The sequence below is a fragment of the Dromaius novaehollandiae genome, chromosome 2 (genome assembly GCF_036370855.1).
Source record: "Dromaius novaehollandiae isolate bDroNov1 chromosome 2, bDroNov1.hap1, whole genome shotgun sequence".
Classification (NCBI taxonomy): domain Eukaryota; kingdom Metazoa; phylum Chordata; class Aves; order Casuariiformes; family Dromaiidae; genus Dromaius; species Dromaius novaehollandiae.
The window spans coordinates 82,374,625-82,389,605 of NC_088099.1; positions in this window are offsets into that span (position 1 = coordinate 82,374,625).

The window sequence follows — 14,981 nt, forward strand, 5'->3', positions numbered from 1 at the left end:
GGCAATATGAATCTCCCCCGAAAAACAATATCCCGTTATATGCTCTTCATAAGGTACGTCTTTCATATTATACTCCATTTCAGAAAGCCATTTATGACTGCTATATACTATTTCACATTGTAACTGATTCTATTTCTCTTTTGAACAACCGCAAATATGAAGTTAGCATAAGATTTATTCTTCAACTTTCAGTGTTAAAAATAAGATTTTCATGTGCTTTAGAGCTTCAGACATTTTTATTAATACTGTTTTTGATAACTATTGTTCTATGCAGCTAAGGTACTATACAGCTATGGGCATAAAATTATGTTATTGCATTACGTAGCATGTGAATGCACAGATTTACAAATTACGCAAGACAAAGCTGTGTATTTAAAGATTAATAATTTGAAGATCTTTAAAGACATTTACTCAGTGAAGCAGAAAGAACATACAGCCATTCTGCTCTGTTTATTTGAAAACTCACAGTTTGGAGGAAGGAGGGTTAGAACATATGTACTGAGATTTATACCTTTGTCACAATACATTGGTTATCTTCAGAACTGCATTGATTTGCAGGACTCAGTGTAGTAAATCTGAGTAATACATGTAGCAAGAAAACCTCAGTTTTCATTATCACTTAAACACCCACAAATGCTACCCAAAAGTTGAACGCAATCATGAAAAAAGGTTAAGCATAGTCAAAACCATATACCTCATGATCGTTACAAGGAACAAAATACCCTCTACATTCACAAATTTAAGTTATACAGAATTAATAATGATTTGTTTAAAATGATATCAGAGAGCCTGAATCCAGCGAATTTCATCCCTAAATAAGAAAGCATTCCTGTTCTTTGACAGCTTCTACCTCAATGTGAATAAAGTTGATTTAGTTCTATCCTAGTATATCTATATACTTAGTATACCTATATTAGCATGTTAAATTATAAGCCCATTCATCCTTCTGAAAGCCCATTAATCAAGTTTCTTACCCCTCCTTCAATATTCAGTGTTGTTGCAACAAAAACAAACTTAGAAATCGGTCTAAATCAGTTTCACGTTCTGCTGAACATCATGGTATATTAGCTAGGATATTTCAATTTCCATACCATGCATCTGTTGTTAGCTGGCAGTTTTATTCAGTAGTTTATGCTAGAAAATACTTTCTTGAAGGAAAAAAAGAAAAAAACCTGGAATCTGTTCTCACTCCTGTCACATTTCCCGTACTTACCTGACATTAACCTTAACATTAGCGTATGCTTTTTTAGCAGTTGTGTATAGGATTTCTTCATCACCCTCTTCTATTTTGAAAATATCAACTTAAGTAAAAGCTGACAGTGATAAAGTTTCCTGAGATAATTATATTGCCATTCATGCAGCTGTACTGAAATGAAGCTTCCAAATATCTCTCAAACAAATTGGCTATAGGTAGGAGTCATGCATCAAGAGTTTTATTCTTTGGGATAATCATAAGTCCAAGCTAGTCAGTCGGCTAAACGGTTATAGAATGGTCATTAACTTGAAAATCCCTGTTGTGATAGGAAAAACAGAATAAAATAAAACCTCCCACAAACAAACAAAAACACATACAGACAAAAGCTTAGAAATTAAGAAGAAAAAGCAAAACTACTATTTTCTCAGACACAGAAGTTATAAAAAAAAAAAGTAAAAATATTGTAGTATGTAGCTATAGCAGTTCTTCTTGGACATCTTAGAAGAAAGCCTCACTCTGTTAAATTGACTGCAATTACCTATACCTTCAGACTTACAAATAGATTTTAAAATATCATGTACCATGTTCAAAAAATGCTAAAAACTTAGGGCAGAGAAAGAGTAAAATTATTGCTATGTGAGACTCCAAGTACATAACTTCCACAACTTTGATCCCACCATTACTGAGTGTCCTCAAAAATCCACTGAATATGGATCTTACTCTCACTAGGGGAAAGCGGGTATCCTTCAGCTTGCACCACTTTCTGCTTGTGATAGTGTTCTGCATCTTAGACAGGGCTTTTAGCATCTTGCTGGAATGCAAAACATCTTAGCTAGGATAAGTTATTCCTATCAATACATGTTACAAAATTCTCTCATTCATATCCAAAGCACTGGCTAATCTCATTAAGTAGCATATTAATGGCTGTAGTACAGCACTCCATTGCATTTCAATTTCTCCCTTTTGTTATTTTAAGTTTACTGCAGCTCAGTCTATCATTATAGCTTCTGATACTGCTAGAAATACAACTTTATTCATAATAAAGGTTAAAAATGTTTATTCTTCTCCATCTCATGAGGAAGTTTCAACAGTGACAGGTGTGATTTACTGGGAATCTGAGGTAAATGAGATAACTGGAAAAGCAAGCAGTAGTCAGAGCAGCAGCAGTGAACCCGTGGCCATTTTGTAGGAGGAAGAATTCTTATGGCTGCTCACATTACTTGGCAAATCCTGTTTTACAGAAAGATATCAGTGCTGCCTGAAGTACAGCCCCTGTGACCTATTCTCATGATATTGCATTCCCTGCTCCCCACTCCTGCTTTTTAAAAGGACAAATATTTGTTATAGTAGTACCATGCTATGCAAGTTCTTAAATGTTAAGCTTAAACTGGGATTGGGCAAGAACATGAAAGCCAGTTGCTGAAAGACAGGTCTTTGAGAAAGCATGCTAATCACTACAAAACTTGTTAATAAGAAGTTCTTCACCAGAAACTATCTAAAGTTTTAAATCATTTTAAACAAATAGAAGATTGTTGTTGTTTTTGAGGTTCAGATCAACCATCCCATGAGGGGACAAAAACAGAGGTAAATATCAGAGAGGAGCCATTCTCCCAATTGTTTTCTCATACACCTTTTTTCCACAATGAGCATTCATCCAGCCCGGGAAAGAGCCAGAAGATCTTCCCCAAACCTGTTAGAGATGCAAGAGAAGTATTGCATAGAAGACCCATAACTGTCAAAGAGTTACTGTTTCTCAAAAGTGTCTTCTGGTCCCTCCAACAGTCAAGGCCATCCAATCAAAAAAACATTAGCTAGCATTGCATTATTGACTAACATAGCCTTGGTATCCCGTATCGGGTTCGCCTGAGATTGCTGCAGCTAGACAGGAAAAGAATGTTCATCCCTTTTCTGCTTCTCCTCCCTTTCTTTCCTCCAACCCAGAAGCTTCCCTCAGCAGAAAAGGGAGCCTTCAGAAGTACATGGCAGGGAAGAGAGGTAAAGAAAATAGCTACATAAATCCTCAGTTTTCTCTTCCCTGGGGGTTGTACAGCATTTCCTTCATACACAGATAATCTAAAACACTTCAGCTATATAGCTGAGTTAAGGACTCACTAAAAGCAAGCCTCCTTACAAATGACAATTAAAATCTATTCTGAAAAAAAGGCTATTAAATGGACCATGGGACAGATACATCTGTTCACAAGGACAGAAGCACATCCAAAGGGTCACCTTAAAAAACAAACAAACAAACCAAAATACCACTAAGTTTCAAAGTACCTCATAAGACATTAGACAAAATAGTAATTTATACTTAGAAAAGCCTCCCTGCACCATTCATCAGACATATCTTGTACATCTTAGGCTAAGACAAAATCCACTTCCCTACCTCTCCTTTCAGTGTGCTACACTCCCTGCTAGCCTGACTAGCTCTCTGAAGACTGCCTTGTTCAAACAGGAAGAGGAGGGGAGAATATCTGAGTACACTAAGAGATTGCATTTAATATCAGTGGGAAACAAGCCACATCCCAAAGCAAAGTATTGTCTCCTAAAACAGAAAAGTTAATGAACACAAAAATTTCCAGATAAATTTGAAATAGCTTTACCATGTGTGGGGGGACTGCTCTATTTTAGCAATTTTAGGAACTCTTCCACTTGTGTTCCAACATTAAAACAAAACCAACAAAAATAACATACCAATAACAGTTAGCAGTCTTGTTTCTCCATGTCACCTGCCAAAAGGAGGACTCACAACTTCTCCTCTCCAAGCTGCTCATAAACCTTCAAAAACCTGAAATTACAATAGAAAATAAGCTAAAAAGTTTTCCAGCTGCTTCCCTAATTTCCCACTGCAAGCCATGACACGGCCCTCTGCATCTCACAGGCCCTGGTCCTTGGCCCTTCCCAGCTAAACGTGTGCAGCTGCTTCCACAGCTGAATGCTGTTTGTCCCCACTGTTAGTCAGTGAGGGTATTCTGTGTGCTACATCACGTTTTCCTATCAGGATCAGCTCAATCCTAATTAATTAGGCTGTAATTATCATTAATTAGAGTTAGCTCAAAGTCTATTTTAAGCACTGTATCTATTTTTACTCAGGTATTTTTGGTATTTCCTTTATTTAAAATTCTAATGATGCCATTCAGTAAGTTTTCTGGTACTGATGGATTGTAATTGTCCAGGCTTTAGAAGTGCCCTTTACGCAGCTATGAATTGAGTGTACTTTGGAACAGGGTTCAGAGGCTTCCAATGCAGTAGTCAGCATTTAAAAAAAACAACTCTGATATACTCTTGTCAACAATCATGCTTCAGATATGCAGTCTCCATCTGTGCATACTTGGGGTCTTTTTTCTTTTTTTTTTTTTGGCTTAAATCCAGACAGGTGACAGGTAGGCTTCTCAGAGATACTTATGTCAGCTCTGGCACAAGACTCTTCTCAGTGAGGCTGATGAGAAAGGCAAAGGCAATTCAGGGACAGTGGAGACATTAATACGCAGGACGGGCTGTTTCATGAGCTCTGAGGGCAAGCCTCCAAAAGCTTAAAAGACAACTAATGGCAAGAGCAGTAAGAGTCCCTAGTACTAGAACAGTAGGAGACCAGCTATTACCTTCTGTTCTGTCCCAGAGGCTCTAAAGAGATTCGCATTTCATTGTTCCAGAGCAGGAAAAAAAAAAAAGTGGCAAGGATAGGAAAGAGCAGGCTGAGATTTGCTTTCTTTGATCCCTGTCAGCTCAGAGAAATAGTGAAGGCGTGAAAAGCAAAGTCCATTAATGTATAGCTAGCATGCAAGAATCATGGCACAATAACCTCAGCAGTGGAAAAAAAAAAGTGCTCTGATCTGAACAATAAAAATGAAGTGAACCAAATACAGCTTATTTCATTCTGTTTCATAGAGATACTGTCACACAACTTTCTATACAAACACTAATAAATCTGGATCTGGATGATATAGCTCCGGTAAGGACAGTATTTCTTGCATATTTATCTCAGGATATATTAAAAATGTTTGCTTTGCTTATTTCACTAAATTTTTGCTTCGTTTCTGAATAGGATTATTCAGGAAATTCAGCATAAATACCACATATTCTTGGAAAAACATTCTCTAAATGGAGTAAAGTTAAATCAGCCTTTGGATTAATAAGGTAGTCAGAACTGGGCTTTTATTCAATTATTAACAAACAGAAAAGTCACTGTGATGTTTGGGAAATGTGTATATAAATAAATTTCACTGAAGAGCTTGGACCAATGGTAATCAAGTGGTGGACTGTTTATGAACTCTTTGAATTAATTTTTGTCTAAATTTTATTTATTATGTAATTTTTCTTGTAAATCAGATGATACTGCTTCTTCTCCCTAAGGAGGAGCGCTTTAAATGTGAGATCAATGGCTAACAAATGCACAATAGAAGAAATATACACCGAAGATTTTTTCTCTCTTTTTTTCACTTAAAAGTACATATTCACATCATACAAAGTCACTTGACAGTGCCTGAGATTTGGATCCACTGTTTAATTGCAGTAAATATTTAGTGCTTTTTGCTATTCTAGTTTTCTGTAAAAATAAATTCTAAAATGTTTGGTGTTTGCGTTTTTTAAATCCACCTGTCCGTTTTCACACAAGCCCTCAGGTTCAAGCTTTCAGGGTTTTATATTTCTTGCCAATATTATTAGTTGTTGCAACCAGCTAAAAAGATATGGAACGGGACACTTCTGCTTTGTAGCAAAATTTTGAAAATCTTGAGTGGCATGAGCTATCATTCAGCCACAAGATTTTTTTTTTTTTCATATTGATAAGGGACAGATTGCAAAGGCATTCAGACAGCAAAGCTTGAAAATAGGGTACCTTGTGAGATTTTATCAAATGCATCTAAGCTTAAAACTTCTTGGAAGTTATTTAGAAAACTCCATTTTTGTCTGTCTCTGATTTCATGCATGACCCTGAGAATGTCATTCCATGCTTCAGATTCCCCTTCTTTAAATTGAATATGATAGTATGATAGTTCCATCTCATATGGTATGGTCAGGACAAAATCATTCATGGTGAAGTAATCAGGGGCTACTTCAATAGGTGTACCTGCTGTTGCAGAACGAATGAGTGAGCCCCATGTACATGTCAACAACTTTAGCCTTTATTTATATCAAATGCTGATGGGGAAGTTAGAAAATTGAAGTGATGAGTTCACTATACATCTTTGTAATGAATGAATAGTATATTTCTAAGCATTCCTTACCAACAATGATGTAGAAAGTCAAAGAGATTTTAGGTTTACTCCCATGCTCCTCTAAGGAGAGGACTTCAGTTCCATGATAGCTGCATATAATGAAAAAATGGCTTTTATTTTATACTTCTGTTTTAATTAAAAAAATAATAAGGTTGATCTATCCCAGTGACAAGTTTATGGTCTTCTCCCTCCCCTCTTAAACCACAATAGATCCTGCTTTCTGTTATAAAACTTCAGAAATTTTCAGTTGTGAACCCACAGCTTCTAGGGGGAGCAATGTACATAAATTTAATCCACATTCACACTATCAAGGTATGCATCAGAAAACCTATAATAAAACCCACTAATTCTCACTCCTACAGAAATACGTGTCTGATCACAGGTGTATGCTTCTTAAGATTTTTTTAATTACTCATTATTATTTACATGGGTAATAGAAAAGTGGCACTGCAATGCTGTGCTCAAAGTCAAGGTAGCAGTAAGAGTGATTTTTCTTCCTTTTATTAGAGATATCTCTAGAGATTGACTAGTTTCGAGCTAGTTGCAAAAGAAATAGCCACTTGGATCATAGAAACATAAAAAACGAAGTCAGCAAATACTTTTTTCCTCCTCTGTGTGTGCTGCAACTCAGACGTATCATTCCCTGCAAACTAAGAACCTATTCCTGGAGCTGTTACTAAAAAAAAAAAATGTAACATATTAATGGAAATATCTGCTCAGAGCACAGTAGTTAAAACATACGTGCAGAACTCTACAGTTCCCCAAACTGTTATCAGTTCAGAAGTGGCCAGCACAAAGGCACTAAAATCCATAAAACTGAAGTATATTACTAAACAAATATAGTAATATATATCTCAAAATAGATTGTAGTATGGTTATCACAGTTCAAGTAGAGTTTGGGTATTGCATTTATTAAAATCAATGAATGTCAATTGTGCAAGCATTTTGAGGATCCAAGCCTTGCTTCTGAAACATGTAACTGAAAGCAATCCAAGTTAAAAAAAAAAAAAGAGAGAGAGAGAGCGAGAGAGAGAAGGCAAGAAAATCTCTCTAGCGCATAGCAGAAGAGTCTCAGTGAACTTGTACTTTCAGATATTATCATCTGTGGACTTTCTGAAGGATTCACTCAGATAATCTATCTCAAAAATATGCTTCATACTTACATGACCTAATGAGAAAGAGTTGCTTGATCACAGGCTGGCTCCTGAGAAAGTCATGTATGGAAGCTTGGAACACCCGCCTCGCTCAGAGCCACCATTTCAGTGGATGGTGGCAGCTTTGGGAAGTCCTGGGCCTCCAGCTCAGCAGATCATATTTAACAGTATGAGCAGAAACACTTGAAATATTGTGAGAAATAGCTGCTTGGGGTTTTCTTTCATCGGAAGCCCAGCTCATGCCATTTGCTCCTGCTTCTTCCTTATCTGCAGCAATATAGCATATGCCTTCTAGAAGAGCAGAGAAGTAAGAGAGCCTAAGCAGAAAGAAAAAGAGTTCAGAAGAGAGGTTCATAACCAGTTTGTTTCTGAGCACGTGCTTCCAAATTAATCAGCCTAACATATGTAAGAGGCATTCCTAAATGTTTTTGTCCTGACTTTCATAATCTTTTGCAGGTAAGTCTTTCAAATAACAGCTTGATTCTCATTGCATTGTAAATACCTTTCCCTATTTCAATTAGCTTAGAAATACACTGAGCAGACAAAATATATGATTAGATGTCAAACTAAGTCTCCATGTTCAACCCAAAACTTTGCACATGGAACTTAAGAGTATTATTCAATTGCATTGGACAAACTGGGAAGAAAAAAAAAAACCCACAGCTCGTAACTGATATGTTGACAAGAGTTGTCTGAAGCCTGTCAGACCAACCTGGATTTCAGACATTTGCATCTTTCTTCAGAGAAACAGGAAAGAGGCTTATTTAATTTAAGCTTACATTACTAGCCTCTAAAATCTTCTTGCAGCCCCAGACTAAGAACCTTATTAGGTTCTTTGTTCGAAGGCTTTATTATTTTCAAAGAAAATACTATGGGCAAAAAAAGTTGCTAAATAGAGAAACATATTGGAAGCTTGTTTTGCCATGCTAAAGTAAAACATTAGTTCTCTTTTCAAGAGAACAGATATATATAGAAAGATAGATGGATATAGACAGATAGATATTTAAATTTAAGAAGATAACTATTCTTTACTAAATAATTGAAATAGAATTTATATGCATTTATATCATTTTCTGTGCTGACAGGATATAATTTTGTTATGAACTGAAGGAGATTTCATTTGAAGACACAATTCTTAATAACACCTGCATGAGAAAGAGCAATTGGCAGCTACTCCATCCCATTTAACTCTAAGAAAATAAAGTATAGAATTTCTTATATTGATGAAAAGTTCAGTGCTTATCTAAGTTAAAATGACAATAATTTAATGTTTCATAGATAAAGGGCTGGCTCCAATAACTCATATTCTCCTTTAAGAGATTGGTTTGCTTTAAAATGAGTGTAAATGGTCAAGTATACTAAAAATATTCAGAGATGCACAGAATGTCAAGTGACTTTTTTTTATTGAAATTCTGCTTTCATTTGCATTCTTGATCTAAATCAAGAACAACTCTAATAACAAATAGAATTTCACCATTTTCCGTATCCTATACAAGCAACAAGTGGGCTCATTTTTGACAAAAGGTGAAAATTCCTCCCAAAGTTCAACCAAGTGTGTAGTTGTTGTAGGTATGGGCTTGCACTTAACATTTTCAGTGTGATGTCTCATACCAAGCATGTCCTGAAGTGTTTGGACCGATAATTTTCAGAGCGCTTAGGATGCTGAAGCTGTAGGCTCCAGAGTCTGGGTGCTCTGGGGAATCACGCATTTTCTATTACATTTTTGGCTGTGCTCTTGGCTGCCTCTACACCATGACATAGCTTCTTTAAAAGCACTGTGAGACTGACTGCATGTCTAGTCTCAATGCTGGATTCAGCAGCCTTTTTCTAACACCCTGAAGCAATGCTGGAGTTAAAAGGAGAAAATGGCATAAAACTAGCAGGAAGAAAAGGTTAATTCAACTGACCAAAATCTATAGAGAGCTTCTGGCCAGTGATTAGGATGACATTTCAAGCGATTCTTATTCTGAAAAGGGTAGTTGTTTCCCCCTTGCCTTAGTGTTTTCAAGCTCCTCATGCAGATCAAATAAAGTTTCTTTGTCATACAAAACCCTGCTTCTATTTTAGACATAGAGAGAGTATGCTAAGCTCTCTAAATCCTGTTAGAATAATAAAACCTGAAGTCTTTTCCACTGTCTCTAGCATCAAGCAAGAATGTTTAACTGTGCTATTCTCCTTGTGCTTTTACTTTAAAGTCTTAACTTGTATAAGTCAGATCTACCTAATAAATACTTTGTTATATGTTAATTTCGTCTGAAAATGCATACTTTCATAAGTGTGACATCCTCAACGAAAATTCAAAATTACAGCTATTTATTAGTACCTCTTACCTCATCCATTTTTCCCCTAATGTGGAAATCTGCATGCGCTTTTCTCTGAATGCAATGTGTTCTCCATTAAAATCTGAAACTAATGCTTATTGCAGGGTAATATTTCCTCTATGCGCTTATTTCTCATTTTATATATACTACTGGTACACTCTTTGGAGACTTTAGTCTAGAGTGGCCACACAAACTGAACCACAAATCAATGCCTGGGCATAGTAAAGCAGTGGGAACTGTAAGGTCAAATACTTGGTTATTAAGGCATCAGTAACTGAGCTAGTAATCTCGTGTTGTGTTGATCTAAACTAGCCTGTGTTGAAGTCAGAGAGTCAAAATTGCACAAACAGATATAACAGATTTTACTAACTCACTCCGGTACTAATAGCACGGGTGTCCACAGCGTCACAGCTTGTGCACTATCAGTTCTTTGAAATCCTAGCTAATCTGTGCTACCCTACCTTCATACTGGAGCCACCAGACTAAAAACTATGTTTTTTCAGTGCAGTGTAGACATACTTCTGAGAGCAAAGATTTTTCATCTCTTGTTGTGTTTCAAGAACATGCCAAATTCTGGTTTACAGATGGGATTTCTAGACATTGGCACAGTCACATATTGGCCATGTTCACACTGAATTAGCGCTGCCTACCTTAGGCGCGTATGGAACAGGTGGATTTTTCCATCCACTCTATAGTCCCTGCTAAGAAATCTAAATGGAATTTTCTACAGTGTAAGAAAAAGTCCACGGAATTTACCAGGAAAAAACAATCTTCAGAAAAATTATATCAATATAAAACTGTAGCAAGGTTCATAGGGAGAAAGAGCATCATGAACTTTTATGTCCTTATAGTGGCTACAACACTATTACTGCTTTAAACTGTAACATTTTTCAAACTGCTGTAAGAAAGGAAAAGTATGAGAACTGCAGAATAAGATTTTCTTTTTCCTTGTGGCAGAACCAGCATTGTTGTCATCACATATTAATGTCAATTGGGGGAACAGTAGAAGCATACTAATAGTACAACTAGAACATGGGTTATTTCAGTATGGGGGTTGACTACTGTTATAACTGACAGCCAGTGTCTCTCCCTACCTTTCCTCACCAAAATGAGGTTATTTTTAAAGGTATTTGATGTTGATTTGTAGCTAACAGAAACATGCTTTTGCTCATAATTTGATGTTGAAGCCTCATAAAAAGTAAAGGACAAAATAACCATCAGTTAGGCTAACTTTGCTACAATGTCAGACTCCTAAACATTTAAAAAATAATAAGCAATGTTTTTCTTAAAGCAGTAGTTTCATGCTTTAAATGACTTGGTTCAGAGTGAGTAGAAAGCTCTGTTTAGCTCAGACGTATTTCGCTGTCCTAATTCAATTTAGCAGCAAGAAATAGACAAACAATTTAAAATTTGGCCAAGAGTAAATTCTCCTGTTTATAGATTACCAAAGGCCATTTTTAAGTTCTTGACCAGTCTGCAAATTGTGAGGTCTCTCTTCTTTAAAACTCCCAATTCCTGCAATGTTATTTATTAATCATAATTAACAATGCTTTCCAAAATCTAAATTTCATTATATAGCAGTACCATGATGTCCAAATGATCATGAACTTTGCATTGTGTAGTTTACAAAGAAAGATAATTATACACTAGGATATTTTTTATTTTTTTAAATTTATTCTTGAACTAAAAGATACGTTTTTCAAGAAAATGGCACAACAGACTTTCATTAATTTTACCCAAATCCCAGCTACTCTCCTAAATGCTAGTGATGGAGCTAATGATCCATTCAAAATAGATTTGAATGAGAAATGAACGATTGTATTTTCCACAGTATTCCAGAACAAAGGCAAAATAACAGCCTCATCATGCCTACATCATGACTGTTTTGCCAGAAGATAAGATTTAAAATCCACTTTGCAGAGTGGTTGAAACATTGGTCTTGTAGTACAAAAAAGAAAAAGCCATGATTTTAAACAATGTGTTTGGATTATGCAGCAGACTTTCAAATACAAAAAATACCCATATAGTGAGAATTTAGAGTTGAACTACTTAGACAATACACTAATACTGGCCATATAAATGGTGGAGAGACAAACTTAAATTTTTGACCATTTGTTCTAGATATGAAATCCAGTATTTTCAGAAGAGGCTACTGATTTTTGGCCATCTTCTATGAGTTCTCAGCTGGGGACTAGATGTTCTAAATAAGCGTGATCATCCTTTCCTAAAAATGTCTCTGTAAGTCTGCCAAAAGCTGGCACTTTCACTAATCACTTCCTACCATTTTTATTAGGAAATACCGCAACCTTTATAAGAACCATGATCTTGTTAGCAATGCAGTTCTGCTTAGTTTGACAACTGTTGATTGACAGTACCTGATTAAAAAGAATGGTATAGCTTTGAAAAACCCAAACAACTAACAGAAACATTATGAAAGGTTTCCTGAACAAAAGTTGCTTCCAAGGTAACTATTTTAAAATAATAATTCCTGTATCCAGCAATTGCTGAAAAAGGAGTTTGTATCTCAACGTTCTTTATGATTAATTTTTAAGAAGCATAATAAATTTTATGCAACCCATTCATGTTTTTTTTTTTGCAGAAAATATCTTCCAGAACATTGCAAACTTCCACATTAATAATGATGTACCAGTACGGGTACAGCTATGGCTATGAGTAGCAAAACAAGTTCTTGTTGAAGACAATTCAGTCTTCTAATTGCTCATGGAAGTGAGGGTAATGAATATAACATAAACGATAATAAAAGGCAGGGTGTAATTATTGGCTTATATGTGCCCATTTGAGACATAAAATGTAGCACCGTTTATAGTGATCTTGGCCTGAATGGGAACTAGATTTGGAGCTGAAACCAGTCTCTCTTACAAAATCCTGTGCTAAAGCATGTGCTGGAAGAAGGCAATTTCCAGAGGATTTTGGGTTTTATTTGTTTGGTCTTTTTAATAAGGGTATAAAAAATGAAATTTGCTTAAATCTGTAGAGCTGAACTCATTAATATCCTGAAGGAGGTTTATGCTCATAATTTGGAGGTACTGCTGATTCTGTAAAGAATGAGATAATACTGCAAGAATAATTAGAAGACCTTGTTGCCTGGTAGTAAAAGAAATGAGATCCTTAGTACAAAAATTCAAAGTCATGCACTAATGGAATAATAATGAGAAGTTCTGCTATATAGAAATACATCATTAGCTGGAGGTGATAGAAAAGGAATGAGATCTGAGTATATTTTTTCAGTCATACGATCATTATGAGCAACAGCTTTGAAAAAAAAGAAGACTAAAGTGATGCTAAGATCTCTCAAAGCATCTGCAGTAGAGAAAGGGAATAGAGAAAGTGGTGCCAGTATACACAGTACAGGTAACATCTCAACTAGTATATTGAATACGATTCTGATCACCTATTTTCAAAAAAGATTAACTTGCAGCGGGTATAGTGATTTTCTGCTAGGATGATCAGGGAAGGAGCATCTCTTTTAAGGAAAAAAAAGAAACATAACCCCCAAAACAAACAAAACCACCCACTTATCTAGTTCAGCACAAAAGCCCTGAGAAAGATACTGACTTTCTTTTGGTATGCTTGGGAGTAACAAGAAGGGGAGAGGAAAATGATGTAGCTATTCAAATGCAATAATTTTAGGAGTCTGGTAGAAGCAATTAGAAACAGGTGGTCAGAGTCCAACACCCTCTGACCAGGTTCTTTCAGATAGCCCGCATATGGAGGATTTAATGCTAAATACCAAATTTACTTAATTGGAGTTGGATCAGAAAACAAATGTGATTCTTATGATGGGTCTCTATAATATGCTCACCATTATGATGCTGGGTGTCCCCAGTTGCCAGGGAGGAATACACAGGCTGAAACCAGCTCAAGCCTATTTCTCTCTTCAAAGTTTCTTCTGTTTGTTGATCATTTTTTATACTCTATGTTGGGCTATTACAGGTGTACACTCCTCCCTCCCTGCAACCCCTGCTGGTCTAGCTAACTCGGTGAGATCTTTTGATTAACTCAGGGACAAAGCATTACACAGCTAGCCAATCCACCCAGCTGATACAGCTGTTTATCTAGAGCAAAGGCCCCCTCCAGTCCCTTCGTATTGAGATAAATTCAGCTTTCTCCACAGTACCTGTGGTCAGTTACTCCATACCTTCTTCCCTGAGCTTCTTGGCCACATTGCCCTTCTCTTCTGAGCCTTCTTCTGTTGGAGGGCTTCACTGATTTGTCACATAGGTTTAGATGCATAATGAGAAAAAAACAAGTATTTCCTAACCTATGAATGAGTGGTGAGCTTGAAAGAGTATTTGAAAAAATAGTAAGAGGAAAGAGTTTAAATTGCTTCAAGATGCACTTTACTTATTAGGGAAGGAATTTTATAGCAGGACAGGAGTGATCCCAAAGCTGGAATATTGTTTGGTATAAGTGTATTTAGGAGTACAATTTACTGTAAAGTCAAAGGGGTGGCAGGAGATTTCATTACTGTTTCCTAATTGTTTGCACCATAATTTAATGCAGGAACGCTGCGCTTTAGGGTTCTTGCTGATCAGCTGCAGAAGACAAGAAGGGCTGCCTCCCTCACCAATGCATGAGTTGAGTGGGGTTTTATTTTGTTGTTGTTGTTTTTTGCTTTTCTCTATGATAAACATAGCGAAAACAGCAGCAGTTCTTTACAGCAGACCTGAAGTTTTCTACTCGTGTTAATGAGCTCTTCAGTGAAATGGATGCATGTGGATTCAGACAGACTGTCAAAACAAGAGGTCTAACTGCCTGAAGCTGCGAACCACATGTCCCTACCAATCCTAACAACCACCCTTTCGAATATCAGAACAATATCCAGGTAAAGGTGAATGTTTCCATTCATTGAAACACAAAGTTTTATGGAAAAAAATGTCTTTGGTATGTCTGTTTATACTATCTACTGTAATACTTAAAGAATTAGAGTGTAACTAGGACAGAAACTCTTCCCCTGTTAATATACTGCAAAATAACCCCTTTTAGCTGCCTTTTATTTATTTACTTCAATAATTGGACTTTCTGTGCAAGACAATGGCTCACAAAATGATAAAAGCAATTAAAAAAAAAGGAA